Source organism: Myotis yumanensis, unplaced genomic scaffold (assembly GCF_028538775.1).
Source record: "Myotis yumanensis isolate MYYU_CA2020_CCGP unplaced genomic scaffold, mMyoYum1.0.hap1 SCAF_20, whole genome shotgun sequence".
Taxonomy (NCBI): domain Eukaryota; kingdom Metazoa; phylum Chordata; class Mammalia; order Chiroptera; family Vespertilionidae; genus Myotis; species Myotis yumanensis.
The window spans coordinates 16331432-16350085 of NW_027223771.1; the positions used below are offsets into that span (position 1 = coordinate 16331432).

Genomic DNA, 18654 nt, shown 5'->3' on the forward strand with positions numbered 1-18654 from the left:
ATGGGCTGCGCCCCGAGCATCCACATTTCCGAGACCCAGACCGTGTACCCGGGCGCCCGGGAGGCCGAGGACGCGCAGGACTCCACGGCGCTACTGCCGGCGCCGGGCGGGCCAGGCGCCCTGCTCCGTCCGGAGCCCGAAGACTTGGCCACCACCAACGGCGCCCTCCCCGCGGACTTCCCCCTCCCCCCCAGCATCGCGACTCGAAGAGACCAACATCTCACGTGCAGTTTGGCCCCATTAGGTTTCATGCAGATCAACTCCAGGTACTTTCAGCATTTATCAAAGATGATAGCCAGTGTAAAGGATCCCGTAAGGCGTGTGAAAAAGCAGGGTTTAAGTGCACGGTGGCCCTGGAGGTCCAGGCTGTCCTGACCTGTTTCCTGGCTGCAAATCACGACATCATCATCATCGACCACAGACACCCCCAGCAGCTGGACGCCCCGCGCTGTGCAAGTCTATTCGAGCAACAAACGTTTCAGAAAACACAGTTATTGTTGGTGTAGCACGCAGGCAGGATGGAGAAGAGTCCGTGATGTCCCTCATTAGTGCCGGCTTTACGAGGAGGTACATGGCGAACCCCAGCCTCCTGGCCTGTTACGCTGAGCTGCTGCAGCTGGAGTTTGGAGAGGTGCGGTCACAGCTGAAACTCAGGGCTTGTAATTCAGTATTCACTGCACTGGAGAAAAGCCAAGACGCCATTAAAATCACGAGTTAGGACAACTACATACAGTATGTAAATCCAGGATTTGAAACAACAGTGGGCTTTGAGTCGGGTGAATTATTAGGGAAGGAGTTAGCAAAAATATCTCTAAATGAGATAAAGGCTGACTTGTTCAGTACTATAAATTCATGCATGAAGATGGCAAGGAGTGGCAAGGCGTTTACCACTCCAAAAACGGAGATAATGTACAACAAAATGTGAAGATAATACCTGTCATTGGACAGGGAGGAAAAATTAGACACTATGTGTCCATTATCCGAGTGAGCAACGGCAACAGTAAGGTGTGTCAGGCTGAGAAGATAACAGAATCTATTCATTCTGACACCCCCACAGATAATCAATCAGGTAAACATAAAGACAAGAGGAAAAGCTCCTTGGACGTCAGGAGTGTTGCCTCACGGACAAGCGAAGTGGCCAGCCAGAGGCGACACTCCTCCATGGCCCGGATCCACTCCATGACCATTGAGGCACCCATCACCAAGGTGATCAATATCATCAATGCTGCCCATGAGAACAGTTCCATGCCTGTGTCGGAAGCCTTAGACCGCGTCCTGGAAATTCTGAGAATCTCGGAGCTGTATTCCCCACAGTTCGGGGTGAAGGAAGAGGATCCTCACACCAAGGACCTCATTGGGGGCCTGATGTCTGACGGTTGCCGAAGACTATCTGGGAATGAGTATACTCTCAACAAAAACCCTGTATCAAGTTTCGGGCAGCTTACTCACCTCCGAGTCCCTTCACGATATCCCCGGATAGCTGAGGCCATGGAAAACGAAGACAACTGGGACTTTAATGTCTTTGAGCTGGAGACAGCCACTCAGAAAAGGCCTTTGACTGTTCTTGGTCTCAAAATCTTCGCTCGCTTTGGGGTGTGTCAATTCTTGAAGTGCTCGGAGACGACGCTGCGGCTGTGGCTACAGACTATTGAAGCCAACTACCACTCCTCCAACCCCTACCACAACTCCACCCACGCTGCCGACGTGCTGCACGCCACTGCCTACTTCCTCTGCCAGGAGAGGATCAAGCAAGCATTAGACTCAGTGGACAAGGCCGCCGCCCTCATCACAGCCGCCATCCACAATCTGGACCACCCGGGGAGGACCAACCTCTTCCTGTGCAACGCGGATAGCGCGCTGGCCGTGCTGTACAACGACTGTGCCATGTTGGAGAGCCGCCACGCGGCCCTGGCCTTCCAGCTGACCGCCAGGGAGGACAAGAGCAACATCTTCAAGAACGTGGAGAGGAATGATTACCGGACACTGCGCCAGGCCATCATCCACATGGTCTTGGCCACAGAGATGACCAGGCACTTCGAGCACATCAATAAGTTTGTCAACAGCGTCGTCAAGCCCTTGGCAGAGCTGGAGGAAAGCGAGGGGAGTGAGCCAAACCCTCGTGACGTAGACACTATGCTCCAGTCTCCAGAGAACCGGACTCTGATCAAGCGGATGATGATCAAGTGCGCAGACGTGTCCAACCCCTGCCGGCCCTTGGAGCAGTGCATCGAGTGGGCTGCACGCATCTCGGAGGAGTATTTTTCTCAGACTGAAGAAGAAAAGAAGCTGGACTCACCTGTGGCGATGCCAGCTTTTGACCGAAACTCCTGCAGCATCCCCAAGTCCCAGATCTCCTTCATCGACTACTTCGTCACAGACATGTACCATGCTTGGGACGACTTTGTAGACCTACAGGAGTTACTGCAGCATCTGGACAACAATTTTAAATACTGGAAAGGACTCGACGAAATGAAGCTGCGGGGCGTCGGACCACATCTGGGACCAAAGTAGAGAAGGCTCCTTCTGTCTGAAACTGGACCTCTGAAACTGCTCTGATGTACTTTGCCAGTGATTCTACAAATTAAAATAAATTAGGACTGAACACTTTTTCATAAAATTTTATTAATGACTTTTTCCCAGAAGTTCGCCTTATTTTGTAGTGTTTATACCAAATATTGTCATAGAAACATAGCAAACAGAATATTTACTAAATTGACTTTTTAAAACCAATCTTTTTATCTTCATAGGTAATTTTTAATTCTAGATATTTATACAGGTTCGATATCTTCACACTTTCAATAAATGTAGTACCATAAAAATATTTTAGAAAATACTTTTATTCTTTTTTTGTGGGGGGAGAGGGGATAAGTAGACAGGGGAAGAGAGATAAACATAGATCTGCTGCCTCCTATAGGCCCCCAACTGGGGATCCATTTGGGGATGTGCACTGACCTGGAATCAAACCAGAGACCTTTCAGTGAATGGGATGACACCCAACCAGCTGAGGACACTGGATGGGGCAGAGTTTATTCCTGTATTATTACTATTAATTATTATATCATTTTCCACACCAGCAACTCTAAACCTTCTTTTGCCACATCCTGTAATTTCCTACAGCCTTGTTACAATCGCTCTCTCTCTCTCCTTCGCTACCTTTCTCGGCCCTCCATGCACTCATGGATTTTCTTTTCTTTACAATAGAATAGTTCATACTACTCATAATTTTATAGGCACTACTTGGTGTGTACTCTTTAACAAACACTGGTTTTCTCCATGCTACACAGTCATTTTCAGATTCAACACACATGCTTATGTTAACAGTGAATTATTTTTTTTATTGCTGAGTAGTACTGGGTTCTGTGAATAACCACATTATCTATTGATCTCTATGTTTTTTGTTATTTCCAGGTTTGGGGTATTATAATTAAATCTTCTGGGAATATTTACAATCAGTTGTATATATAGACATAGGTTTTACTTATCAAACTGTAGTGTAGATGAATGTTTGACATTTAAGATATGGGGCCCTGACCGGTTTGGCTCAGTGGATAGAGCATCAGCCTGGGGACTAAAGGGTCCTGGGTTCGATTCCAGTCAAGGGCATGTACCTTGGTTGTGGGCACATCCCCAGTAGGGAGTGTGCAGGAGGCAGCTAATCGGTGTTTCTCTCTCATTGATGTTTCTGACTCTCTGTCCCTCTCCCTTCCCCTCTGTAAAAAACCAATAAAATATATATATATTTTAAAAGATATGGGGAACTGTGATCCAAAATAGTCATTCCCTTTGTATTCACATTAACCCACAGTATATAAGAAATCCAGTTTTTCTGCTACCATGCAAGGGCATACAATGGTTAACCTTTTCAATAGTAACTCCAGAAATGAATATTTTGTTAACTCACTTTCATTTTAATTTAATTTACTTAAGAATTTTTTATGGTTAACATTTTTTTCATAGATTTATTTGCACTATCTTTGTCTGCTTTATTAAAATATCAGCTCAGGATATTTTTCAAATTGTTTAAATAAATTTATTTAACTGAAGGAGGTCTATGCAGCCTCTAAGACAGATGCTTAAAGTTCCTTCATTCCTCAGAGACTCAAGTGACTCCTTTGCCATATGGAACCATAGGTTTGGAATACTGGAAGGAAATTTGTTTTTCTCAATTATGCAATGTACAAATTAAGCCATCTTATACCATATACTTGTACATTTAATGTGCATTGTTAACATTCAGAACCACTCTTATTTAAGTCGGAGCATTCAATAATACATTAAGTGAAGTCTAGGGTTGTAGCATTTGTCAATTTCCGTGGTGTAAATACTCTCATCATGGTCAATTTTTTTTGTTTTTGTTTTAATTAAATCTTTATTGTTCAGATTATTACATTTGTTCCTCTTTTTCCCCCCATAACTCCCCTCCTTCCAGCTCCCACCCCACCCTCCGCCCTCACTCCCCACCCACTGTCCTCATCCATAGGTGCACGATTTTTGTCCAGTCTCTTCCCGCATCTCCCACACCTCTTCCCCCCCCCCCCCCAAGAATAGTCAGTCCATTCCCTTTCTATGTCCCTGATTCTATTATAATCAACAGTTCATTCTGTTCCTCAGATTATTTATTCACTTGGTTCTTAGATTCATTTGTTGATAGATGCATATTTGTTGTTCATAATTTGTATCTTTACCTTTTTCTTCTTCTTCCTCTTCTTAAAGGATACCTTTCAGCATTTCATATAATACTGGTTTGGTGGTGATGAACTCCTTTAGTTTTTCCTTATCTATGAAGCTCTTTATCTGACCTTCAATTCTGAATGATAGCTTTGCTGGATAAAGTAATCTTGGTTGTAGGTTCTTGGTATTCAGCACTTTGAATATTTCTTGCCACTCATTTCTGGCCTGCAAAGTTTCTGTTGAGAAATCAGCTGACAGTCATATGGGTATTCCCTTGTAAGTAACTGAGTTTCTTTCTCTTGCTGCTATTAGGATTCTCTCTTTGTCTTTTGCTCTTGGCATTTTAATTATGATGTGTCTTGGTGTGGTCCTCTTTGGATTCCTTTTGTTTGGGGTTCTCTGCGCTTCCTGGACCTGTAAGTCTATTTCTTTCACCAGGCCGGGGAAGTTTTCTGTCATTATTTCTTCAAATAGGTTTTCAATATCTTGCTCTCTCTCATCTTCTGGTACCCCTATAATTCTGCTGTTGGTACGTTTGAAGCTGTCCCAGAGGCTCCTTACAATATCTTCGTATTTTCAGGTTCTTTTTTTCATTTTGCTTTTCTGGTTGGGTGTTTTTTGCTTGTTCGCATTTCAAATCTTTGACTTGATTCTTGCGCTCCTCTTGTCTGCTGTTGGGAGTCTGTATAATATTCTTTATTTCAGTCCGTGTATGCTTAATTTCTAGTTGGTTCTTTATCACAGCATCGAGGGTCTCATTAGATTTCTTGTAGATCTCAATAAGTTTATCAGCGGCTTCTAGACAGTTCTTGAGAGACCTTAAAAGTGTGGTTCTGAACTCAATATCTTCCCTTGATAGTTTTGTCCTGTTTCTTTGTCTCCGCATTTTTTATGCTTTCTTGGTGCACCCACTAGTGGTCTTTGTTCGCAGTCTTGTTATAGTTAAGCCTTAATTGTTGTAGTTAATACTAGAGGGATTTGACCTCCAGGCCGACTGGCTGTGAGAATCAGCTGTGTCTGCAGTGGGAAAACTTCTGTCCTCTGGAGAGGTGCTAATCTAGCCTTTACCTGAGGCTATCCAGCAAATGGTTCTGCGCAGGGCTTGGGTGGAGCGGGTTGCAGAGGATCAACAGGGCGGGTGGAGGGAGCAGTTATGGCTGCTCTCAGTCCCATCCCCAGAGGCTCTGCTTCTCAGAACCCCAGCAATCGCTGCAAACCTCGGAGAGAAAGCTGCCCTCACGTTCCGACCGATGCCAGACAATCCCGCTTCTCCCGTTTGAGTCTGAGTTCCTAGAGACTCGCCCAGATCTGGAGCTCAGAGTCTGACACTCCCCCCTGATTGAAAACGACAACCATGCCCTCAGCCACCAGCCCGCTCCATGTGCACCTCCGTACCTTTGTATTTTCCACACTGCGCCTCCTCTGAGCCTCAGTATGCTGTTCTCTCTCCTTCTAGTTGAAGAATTTCTCCTTAGCCAGCCTTCCTGTGGTTCTGGGTGATGTCCGTTCTGTCTTTTAGTTGTATTTTTGAAGTGGTTGTTCAAGGCAGCAAACTCCTGTGTTTACCTATGCTGCCATCTTGGTTTCCCCTCATGGTCAATTTTAAACTGCCCAAACCGTGGCATTGAACACTGACATGATAAGATCTTTCAGTAGCTGCCAATTAAATCTGAACAAACTCCTTTTTCTGATGTCCACTCCTTTGAATCTTGCCACTGACAGTTTAGGGAAGATCAGGGACAATGTCTACCTGGATGAGGAGGCATGAACCCATCCTGACCGACTTTCCTGTCATTTCCTACCAATCCCCACTCCGCTCCTTGGCCCTGCACAGTATCCCAAAGAGGCTGGCACCATGTGGTCGACCTACTTGGCCCATCAAGCTTGTCAGGTTCTGCTGCAGAACCCGGATGTTGGCTGCAGCCTATGATGTGCTGTGATCAATGAAATGTGGAGGGAGTGAAGCTGTTACCTCTGACACAAGAGTCTGGAAGCACTGAGACTGGCATCCCCTCTGTCCATCTCTGATAATACCCAGCAGGTACCTACATAGTGCTTCTCCTTTGTTCCCATCCCAGGAGAACGAGGGTGGACATGCGTTATGAACAAGAAACATACCTTCTTTAGTGTAAGCCATTAAAACTTTGGGGCTGTTCATTACCTGCAATAACATCCAGCCTCTCCTAATGGGAACACAAGCCCTATTCTACTCTCTAGGAGGCAGCAGAGCCTAACATTAGAAGCCAGAGCTGTTGTTGGAGACACATGGGTTTGACTTCCAGCCCTGCCTTTTATTAACTCTACAATCAGGCAATTTATGTTGAGTATCTGAGCCTGGATTTCCTCCCCATAAAATAGTTAAATCATCTCAGGTGTGGAGAGGATTAAATGAAATAATAATAATGCATATAAAGCATTGAATCCAGGGACTGGCACACATAGTGAACATTCAGGAACTGTTAGCTCCACCGCTTCACAATGTGTACTGACTGCAGACAATCAGACAATGTAGGAATGTCAACCTGTTGGGCTCTGTATCCTTTCAAATATTACTTTTAAAGTAATAGGACAGGATCATATATATTCTCTCATAGCCTGCATTTTCTATTAATAATGTCATAGTTTTATATAAAAAATAAAATTCTGATGACTGGAGTGACGCAATTGGTTGAGCAACCTCTCATGCACAGAAACGTTGCCAGTTTGATTCCTGGTAAGGGCACTCAGTAGGGGGGCATATGGGCTCAGTGAGGGCTTGCAGAAGGCAGCTGATCAGTATTTTTCTCCATCTCATTTTCTCTCTCTTTAAAATTCAAATAAAAAATTGTAAATATGTAAATATTATATATGTATATATATACTGAGTAGCCAGATTATTATGACTGTCCAGATTATTATGACCGCTCCATCAGTACAATGAAGTGAATTAATTGTGCAAATAATAATAATAATAAAACCTTGAGAGTATTTGCTTAGGAAGTTTTCAATATTCAGTATTTTTGAAAGTGTCAATGAAGTACTGATCGGGTGGTCATAATAATCTGGCCGGTCATAATAATCTGGCCACTCAGTGTGTGTGTGTGTGTGTGTGTGTGTGTGTATGCATTTGGATCTGTAGTCTTCAGGAATGAGTAAAATAATACTTTTCACCTCAGGGAGCATTCTGAACTTCATAGAATCTGAAATAATGTCTCCAAACAAGAGTTCATTTGCAGACAACACTCCCTAGAAACCAGCAACCAGCCATTAAAACCTAAGGTTGTCATTTCCCAGCGCCGATCAGGTGCCCCATAGCCAATATTGCAATGGTCAGCGAGTAATTAGGATCCTAATGCCACCTGTTGGGCCTGCAAAAGTACATTACCCAACAGGCAATGCGCCTAACGATGGCTGGGTTTAGCCAATGAAAGCCCAGAAGTGGCGCATTATCCAGTGCTCATTGCTTGGCTGTGACTTCTGGGTTCGTTCTCCCACTGGTCCTTTTGACCTCTTTATTCTGTTACCATAGCCAGAAGCTCCAGCGCTGGGGGTTTAAACTACATTGAGGCATCAGAGGCTGTGTCCCCGCTCTGCAGGATGTGTTTGAAGCCTGCTGAGCAGCCACTGGTGCAACTGAAGCCTCCTTGCTTCCCAGACTCCTCTCTGCTTACAGAGTTCCACTCAGCCTCACCCCATTTATTCTCCAGTTTCTGGTGAGGGAGCCTGTCAGGTCCTGCAGTCCAGGTCACAGTTTCCGGAAGAGTGAGTCTCAGCTGGGTGACGCACGGTGTGACACGATGAAAGAGGGTGACAGACTGCAATGCCAGCCAGTAAGGACATGGTGGGGTGGCTCACCTGGGAGGATTCCAGACCCCAGGTTTGTTTAATGTCAAAAGGCAACAAAGAATGTGAAGCAGAGTTTTGCGTGAGGAGTTTTTCCTTCATTTAGAGGAAGCTGCTGCCATCGCTGGCTGTGAACAAATGAAGGACATTGTGTGAGGGAGGGTTCTAACCTTTTCTCAAAACTGCTCAGAGGAAGAACTGACTAGAGGATAGAGGACAGCAGTGAGGGACAGGAAGGAGAAATCCTGTAAAATATAGCAACCTAGGAAGAGTGTGCACTGAGGACTGAGCCCTGAGGTAATACAAGCATCTCAAAGTCACCTACCCTGGGGCTGGGCAGCCCAACTCAGCATCCTGGCGGTGGTTGCCAGGCCCTGAACAGACCTTTAGTTTCCACAGATTCCTGCCCATGCAGAACCACTTATGGGGACTGGTTTGTGGAGCTTATTTCAGGGCTTCCCACTCTTATGGCTTCTGGGACTGTCCAGCCACTCTTCCAGCCATTGGAGGTGGGGACCTTTGAAAGACACCAAGCCCGGAATTCTAAGTCTTGTGTTTGGTCATATGAGTAGTTCCTGTTTTTGGCAACCAGTGGAATGGGATATGAGAGGTCCTCCCAGGCATATATTCTAGAATATACAAAGGCTTGGAGTACAGACTGGGTTTGTGGAGGTACTTGCAGGTATCCTTTTTTTTAAAAAAGAAAAAAAAGAATGGGAAGTGGTAAAATGGATAGGAGTCAGGTCTAGAGGAGCTTTGTGAAAACTTGGGAATCTGTTCTGCAGGTGATGGGAGCAATGGGAGATTTGGAGCAGTGGGAGCAGGTGATCTGAACCAGGTCTCATTAGACTCCCTTGATTGAAGCGTAATGAACTATAGGGTATGAGGGCTGTGGTGGAAAGACTAGAAAGGAAGCAGCTGTGATAGTCTGGGTGAGTGTGAGGGTAACTGGCTCATGATGGTGCCTGTGGAGGTGAAATAAGCAGCTGGATTCTGGATCAGTGTTTTGGGTGTGGCCACCTGGTTTTTCTAATTTTGAGGATGAGAGAGAAGAGTCATGGATGACATGAACGTTTGCATTTGGCAACTGGAGGTATGGAAGCATCAACTGAGATGCGGATAGATTTTCATAGTAGGAAGTGTGATGTTCATTGTGAATACCAAATGTTTCATTTTTTACATTTTAGGGTTTGGGATATTTCAGAGAGCAGTTCATGAGTGTCTGCAACTCTGACAAACAGTTCAGGATGAAAATCTCTTTAAAAGGTATCGGAACTGCCGAAACCGGTTTGGCTCAGTGGATAGAGCGTCGGCCTGCAGACTGAAAGGTCCCAGGTTCGATTCCGGTCAAAGGCATGTACCTGGGTTGCAGACACATCCCCAGTGGGAGATGTGCAGGAGGCAGCTGATTGATGTTTCTCTCTCATCGATGTTTCTAACTCTCTATCCCTCTCCCTTCCTCTCTGTAAGAAATAAATAAAATATATATATTTTTAAAAAAGGTATTGGGCCCTAACCGGTTTGGCTCAGTGGATAGAGCATCGGCCTGTGGACTGAAGGGTCCCAAGTTTGATTCTGGTCAAGGGCATGTACCTTGGTTATGGGAAATCCCCAGTAGGGAGTGTGTAGGAGGCAGCTGATTGATGTTTCTCTCTCATCAATGCTCCTAACTCTCTATCCATCTCCCTTCCTCTCTGTAAAAAATCAATAAAGCATATATATTTTTAAAATGTTATAGGGACTGTATGTACCAGGGTGGAGTTGTAGGTAATCTTTTTTTTTAATTGAAGACCAAAGAGCAATTTAAACAAGATGAGACTTCAGCTGTTGCATATTTATTTGTTAAACAAACACCAGGATTTTTTAAAAATATTTTTTTATTGATTTCAGAGAGGAAGGGAGAGAACTAGAGAGATAGAAACAGCAATGATGAGAGAGAATCATTTATTGGCTGCCTCCTGCATATCCCCTACTGGGGGGGGATTGAGCCTGCAACCTGGTCATATGCCCTTGGCCAGAATCGAACATGGGACCCTTTAGTCCGCAGGCCAACGCTCTATTCACTGAGCCAAACTGGCTAGGGCACAACAAGATTTTGTTTGAGCCTTAGCCTGGGGTGTTGTCCTCAGTCTGGTTGATTTGCTTAGGGGCATGAGTGGTCATCTGTGCGACTCACTGGGCATGGGCTAGAGGGCCTTAGATGATAGGACTTGAGTGCTGAAGGCTGTGACTGGATCAAGTGCAGCACCAGTGGAAGTGGAGTCTAGATATATCAGACTTGGTGTGGTTCTCAATTGATGAGGTTGAAGGAAAAAACAATCAGGAAGGAGGCCTTCATAGCTGGACTCAAGGCTGCCTCAATGATTGTGGACTCTCAGAGTGGGTATAGATCTTAACCCTGTTTGGATTTGCCAAGCAGTCACTACACCACACATGCCAAGTAATGAGTAGGATGTGAAGGATGTGACTATGGGGGCTGAGGGTGTGGGAGTGCAGGTGTGAGAGAGGTGTGCAAGAAACAGTGTACCCTTGGAGAAGGCCTGTGCATTCATGCATGCAGGGCCCTAACATTGACATAAGGGGGAATGAAGTTTGAGTTCATTTCTGGTGATGTCTGGATAATATAATATAATGAATTTCAGATCAATTCCTGAAAAGAGGGTGTGTTCTGGTGGTATATTGCTGGTCCAGATTTTAGGAGAAATTTATGTGCACACCTGCCTTTTGTTGTTGAGGGCTGTTAGAGTGACCAATAGGAATGAGATAGCTTACATCAGTGTCACCTGGGCTTGAAAATATCCACCAGCTTGGAGAAGGGTGAGAGAGAGAAATACATTACAGAGGTGGTGACTACGAAGTTTGGAAAATAAGATAATGAAGAAATAAACTGTGCTCATAGTGGAAAATTTGTGTTACGTTTCACATTATGCCTCTGGGAATGAAGCTGTGTGAGAGGTGTGGTTCAAAGGGTTATGTGCTGTAGGTAGTGCAAAGTTATGGCCTCAGCACCATGGGATTGGATTCAAAAGGTTGAAGTCTGATGCCATCATTTTCTGGATTTGAAATTAGAATGGGGAGGGTGACGACAAGGCTATTGCCTAACAGGAACAGTGCCAAATTACTCACAGTCTCCTTATGGACAAAATCTCTACCTACCCTATGTTCATGTACCCACTGTGGTGACTAGGGACAGTGTGGCCTACATGTGTGTCCCAGAGCACAGATATCATCTATACAGACATCTGCCCTTATTGTTGTGGGAAAACACAGTATCAGTGGGAATATAAGGAGAGAGTGACTTTGATGGGACCAATGCCTGGTATCTTTTCTGATGTCAGGAGTTGAGGGAGCAGATATATGTGAATGTGGGGAACATGATGAACATAAAATCCTTGTTATTAAGCTGATCATGGGCTGTACTCTCCCTATTATGACAGAATATGGACTTTGAGGACATGGACATTGCCTTCTTTCAGCAGGAGTGGGGGCTCCTTGATGAGGCTCAGAGACTTCTGTACTGCGATGTGATGCTGGAAGTGTTTGCACTGGTATCATCTGTAGGTAAGCCCTTCACATCTCTCCTAGTGTCCTGAAGTGATGTCCTCTCTTCCTTTGTTTTCCAAATGTAGCTTTCCCTCTCCCACAGCCAGACCATGGGCTACTTTTCCCAACTGTCCTGTAAATGTGCTGTGGCTTCCAGTGCTGACTTGTGATGTGTGGAGATCCCTGAGCAAAGGACTCCATGAATAACCCTCAAATCCATTGCCTCAAATAGTGCAGGAAGTGTCCGGGAATCAGGATTGTTGCAGAAAGCTTAATGGGTTCCACCTCGAACTTCCTTTTCCTGTGAGGGTGACTATGTCCACATGCATGGCTTCTACTTCTGACCCCTTCCTCAGCTGAAGGCTGTTTGTGATTATGCCCGGTTATGGTCTTTACTTACATGAACCACGGGCAGTTCTTGTAAGACATTCCTTCCATTGTTTGAAATACTCTGTTACGTGGATACTGTTACATGCTGTGTTGACCAGGGCCAGTGCTGGCTGCTCACCTTTGTTGCCTACCAGTGAAACTCAGAATATTTGCGTTTTATGTGCTTGAAGAGTGGAAGGTGCAAAGAGAACCCTAGTTTTTTTTTCACAGGTTGAACTTGCAGGATGATCTAAGAGGTAGTCAAGCTCGGTTGAGGTGCACCAGGTAGAGCTTTGTCCTAAGGGCTGTGTTTAGATAATACTAGAAACCTGCTCTTGTACAACAGAGTTTAGGTTCAAGTGCCACTGGCAGCAGCTCATTTCTACCTTTTCATTCCCACGTTTGACACTTTGCTGACTTCTCATTTGATCTGTGACTTCCTGGATTTTAGCTAACCTTTACCTCTGTGGCCTTTTTGCAACACCTATCCACCTATAAGGCTCTGTCTGCAATATTTTCAAATGTTAACCTGCACATGTGTTATGAGGTGCTGACACATGCTTTCGTAGTCCTCAACACAACTTCCTTATTTCTTGAATTTTACATGAAATAAGCAACCTTCTGCACAGCTTGCCCATGTAACCATCAGACAAGCCCAGCTGAACACTGTTAGCAGAAGAATGAGCAGATGATCCAACTTCTATTCCATGTGGTGCTTGCCATGTTTGTTTATATTTTGTTTGGGATCTTCCCCGTTTCATGATCTTAAGTAACACAGAACTTCACAGCAGCATCTTATATATTCTTTCCAAGGATATGTTACTGTCAGTCAATTATATGGAACCAACGTCTTAAGTGCAACACTTTTGTAGGGGCACTTCTCCCTGTCACCACAGTCGACATTCATTTCAGCACTATTTTTCTGTTTTCAGGTTGTTGGCATAAATCGGATGGTGTGGAGGCCTGTTCTGAGCAGAATGTATCTTTACAAGGGGAGTCACAGGTCAGGGGTTCTAAGACAGCTCCAGCAACCCAGAGGACCCATCTTTGTAATCGGTGTTTCTCAGTGTTCAAAGATATTCTGCATCTGACCGAGTCACAAGCAGCAGACTTTGAGCAGAAAGGCTTCTTCAGTGATGCATGTGTGAGAAACTTCTGTTTCAGTGCAAACCCTCACCAGCAACAGAGGGAAGCCAGTGGAGAGAAGCCATGGAAAGGAGCTGTGGACAGGGGCCTCATTTGTGACCAGGTTCAGCTTCTACTTACCAGGGCTGCCTTCAACCAGTAGGAAGGTTGTGGAAGACTTCCCAGCTATCTCAGAGCTTCTCCTGAACCAGGCCACTCTCAACACTGAGGAGCCACACAGTGGCAGTGAGATTTCACAGGAATTACTCAATAGAAACAGGCATCACCAATGCAATAAATGTGAAAACGGTGCCAGCCACCACCAGAACCTTGTTCAACATCAGAGCGTCTGCTCTGGAGAAGTGAAATATGAGTGCAATACATATGGGAAAGTTTTCAAATGTATCTTTAACCTCAATAGACATAGGAGAGTTCACACTAGAGAAAAGTCCTATCAGTGTCCTGACCATGGGAAGTCCTTCCATCAAAGGTCTTCCCTCACTGAACACCACAGAGTTCACACTGGAGAAAAAGCTTACAAATGTAGTGAATGTGGAAAATCATTTAGGCACAGTTACCACCTTTTTTATTCACAAGAGAGTTCACACTGGATAAAAGCCCCATCAATGTAGTGATTGTGGGAAATGCTTCAGTCAAAGCTCTTACCTTATTAAGCACCACACAGTTCACACCTGGGAAAAACCTTATGAGTGTAGTGAATGTGGGAAGTCATTCAGGCAAACCTCTGCTCTCAATAAACATCAGAGAGTTCACTCTGGGGAAAGGCCGTATGAGTGTAGTGATTGTGGAAAGTCCTTCAGTATTAGGTGTAACCTCACTGTACACCAGAGAATTCACACTGGAGAAAAGCCTTATACGTGTAGTGATTGTGGTTAGTCCTTCAGTAATACATCTATGCTCACTGTATACCAGAGAATTCACACTGGAGAAAAACCATATAAGTGTAGTGAATGTGGGAAGTATTTCAGGCATAAAGTCACTCTCAGGAAACATCAGAGAGTTCACACTGGAGAGAAGCCATGAGTGTAGTGACTGTGGGAAGTCCTTTAGCAGAGGTTCTAATCTCATTCGACACCACAGAGTTCACACTGGAAAAGCACCCCATGAGTGTATTAGATGTGGGAAAACTTTTTTCTACAAATCTTTCCTCGTTCAACATTGAGAGTACACACTGGAGAAAAGGTTTAAATGTGCAGGGAATTTTTTATCTTTCTCACTCAGAATAACAATACCAATGGAGAAACTTTTAAACTCATTTACCTGAATAGGAATCCCTTTTATCAGAACTTTCACTCTGCTAGATTCCTTATAAGTTTCAGGTACAATTGAGGTTTTCCGAAGCTGCATCGCACCTGCTAACCCACTCAGTCCCACTACCTGATTGATGACACTGCGAGTATTTGTGGGGAACATATTTCACCCCTACCACGTGGCTCATCTTTAGAGTGTGCATCACTCACAGCCTTTGCAAACTCTGGGGTTGTGCTTGAGAATATCATGAATATTCTAAACTTCTGGCTGGATCTTCATTTCTTTCTAACTAGAGAATTGATCTGACCCAGGTTTTTGTGAAAAGCCCCCTGCCTCAGCTAAGAAGTGCTACCTCTCCAGGGACATTATGGTTCTCTCTTTATGCTGTGGGGAATTGTTTCAGGTTCCCATTCAACATCCTGCAAACCTCTTGCTGTCCTTTGCTCTGGTTTATGATCTATGTAAAGGTGTTGTTTCTTTTGTACCTTAAGTTTTGTTGGTTGTATTCACTTCCTGGGATTATTGAAAGGAAACTAGTGATTTATTTGTATGGAAAGGTGTCCCAGACTATCTGTGCTTTTGTAGGCATTGCTTGATGGCAGAAAATCACTCTTTGTTCAATATTGGCTGATTTTGCATTGCTGACCAAGGCATTGAGAGAAAGTGTGCATGACTTTGTGGTTCTAATTTGTTGTCTGGTGCCTCTTTTATCGTAGAGGTCATTGGTCACCCTGAATAGGCAGTGTTTATTGTGCTCTGTGAACAATATGAATTATATTCTCTTTTCACAGTATTTATTACTTAAGTGTCAGCAATGTTTAGGCGAACTGCTGTCCAAGTGCTGTAAAGAGGCCATGTGTCATGATGTATGAGATTTCATAGGCTGGTGTTATTTTTTTGTAAGACTCTGAGGTGGAATTAGTAGCTACACTAATAAAAGACAAGCATGCAAATTGCCGTACCTTCGCTAGGCCTTACGCCACACCCATCAGCCAATCAGAGCAGCTATATGCAAATTACTCCAACCAAGATGGCGGTTAATTTGCATATACTGGCTGGGAGCGAAGACTGAAGACAACATGGAAGCGAAGCGCTACAGAAAGGAGCAAAGTAGATGCGGCAGAGACAGGAATGAAGCCAAGGCTGCAGAGGCAGGAGGTGGGAGGGGAAACCCAGCCTGAGCGGTTGGGAGTGGGAGGGCAAACCCAGCAGCTGCAGATGGGAGCAGGAGGGGAAACATAGCTTGAGAACCTGGGAGCAGGAGGGGAAGCCCGTCTCAGTGGGTTTTGCTCCCTTCTCTGCTTCATACCAGCCGCAGGAAGCCCTATAGCTTGCAGGAATCTTCCTGCAATGGGCTTCTAGTTGGGACATAAACACTGTTTTCATAGACATGGGAGACACTGCAGTTAAACTAGATGAAATGTGCGTCTTCTGGACATAAATCCAAAATTACCCTGGGACCTGTGGCTTGTATGATATTTGAGGACATTCTGAGGACCTCCATCACTATTTCCTGTAGCTGAAGTCACTGGCAGAGAAAATAATCTAATGGTTTTGTGGATTCCCCCGGTCCCTCTATGGTGTTCACCTGAAGGTTGTTGCTCAACAGGCAAGACCTCAAATCTAGAAGAAGCATAATGCTGTAATCAGTCCCAGGATGTGTCTTTTTTAACCAGTAAGCATTCCCATTGATTCCAATGGCAATAGTCTTCACTACTTGCCAACATTTGCTGCCACTGAGGCAAGGGTGTTCCCCCCCAGAAAATGAGAACTGACATGCAACAAAGTACACCTTTCTCATGTGTGCTATTTGGTGAGCCCTGACATGGAGATAAAGCTGTGAAACTGTCACATGTGAAATAAACCCACCTGTAACTCATACACAGGGTGGGGCACTAATGGGCTTACAGTTTTAAGTTCAGAAAACACACAGATTATTCTTTTAAAAACATCTTAGAAAATACTTTTATTCTGTTTTGGGGGAGGGAAAGTGAAGCAAGGGGAATAGAGAGAGAAACATTGATCTTCTGCGTCCTTCACGCCCCCTACTGGGGATCCATTTGGGGATGTGCACTGATCTGGAATCAAACCAGAGACCTTTCAGTGAATGGGATGACACCTAACCAGCTGAGGACCCTGGATGAGGCAGAGTTTATTCCTGTATTATTGTTATTAATTAATGTATTATTTTCCATAGCAACAACTCTAAACCTCCTTTTTGCCTCATCCTATATTTTCCTAATACCCTGTTATAATCTCTCTTTCTGCATTTCTTGGTCCTCCATGCAGTCATGGATTTTCCTTTTTTTTTTTTTTTTTTACAATAGAATCATTCATATTGTTCATAATTTTATAGGCACTATTTGATATGTTCTCTTTAAAAAATTCTGGTTTCCTCCATGCTATGCTGTTATTTTGAGATTCAACACAAATGCTTATGTGAAAAGTTTATTTAATTCTGAATAGTACTATGTTCTGTAAATAATCACTTTATCTATGGATCTGTCTATGTTTTTTGTTATTTCCTGGTTTAGGGTATTATAAATAAATATTCTGGGAATATTTGCACTCAGTTCTCTATATAGATATATGTTTTACCTATCAACATGTTGTGTAGATTAATGTTTTACATTTAAGATATGCGGAACTGTGAGCCAATATGGTCATTCCCTTTGCCTTCCCTCTAACCCACAGTATATAAAAATTCCAGTTTTTCTGCTACCCTGAAAGGACATACAATGGTTAACCTTTTCAAACAGTAACCCTGGGAAATGCATATATTGGTAACTCACTTTCATTGTAATTCCATCCAACTAAGAATTTTTTAAGTTGCACAGCTTTTCATACATTTCTTTGCACTGTCTTTATCTGCTTTGTTAAAATGTCTGCTGATACAATCTGTAAATTCAACGCACTTCCCATTAAAATGCCAATGGCCTACTTCAAAGATCTAGAACGAACTCTCCAAAAATTCATCTGGAATAAAAAAAGACCCCGAATAGCTGCAGCGATCCTGAGAAAGAACAAAGTAGGTGGGATCTCAATGCCAGATATCAAGCTGTATTACAAAGCCACTGTTCTCAAAACTGCCAGGTACTGGCACAAGAAAAGACATATAGATCAGTGGAATATAATAGAGAGTCCAGAAATTAGCCCGAACTAATATGCTTAATTAATATTTGACAAAGGAGGCAAGAACATACAATGGAGCCAAGATAGTCTCTTCAATAAATGGTGTTGGGAAAATTGGACAGATATATGCAAGAAAATGAAACTAGACCACCAACTTACACCATACACAAGAATAAACTCAAAATGGATAAAGGACTTAAATGTACGACAGGAAACCATAAAAATTCTAGAAGAATCCAAAGGCAACAAAATCTCAGACATATGCCAAAGCAATTTCTTCACAGATACAGCTCCTAAGGCAGTTGAAACTAAAGAGAAAATGAACAAATGGGACTACATCAAAATAAAAAGCTTCTGCACAGCAAAAGAAACCATCAACAAAACAACAAGAAAACCCACTGCGTGGGAAAACATATTTGCCAATGTCATATCTGATAAGGGACTAATCTCCAAAATTTATAGGGAACTCATACAACTTAACAAAAAGAAGATAAACAATCCAATCAAAAAATGGGCAAAGGACCTAAATAGACACCTTTCAAAAGAGGACATTCAGAAAGCCAAGAGACATATGAAAACATGCTCAAAGTCACTAATCATCCGAGAGATGCAAATCAAAACAACAATGAGGTACCATCTCACACTTGTCAGAATGGCTATCATCAACAAATCAACAAACGACAAGTGCTGGAGAGGATGTGGAGAAAAAGGAACACTCAT

General features: G+C 43.7%; 1 pseudogene; it reads left to right on the forward strand.

Moving 5' to 3' along the window:
- On the forward strand, positions 1-2511 carry LOC138998605 (high affinity cAMP-specific and IBMX-insensitive 3',5'-cyclic phosphodiesterase 8A pseudogene; annotated as a pseudogene).
- The last annotated feature ends 16143 nt before the right edge of the window (positions 2512-18654 follow it).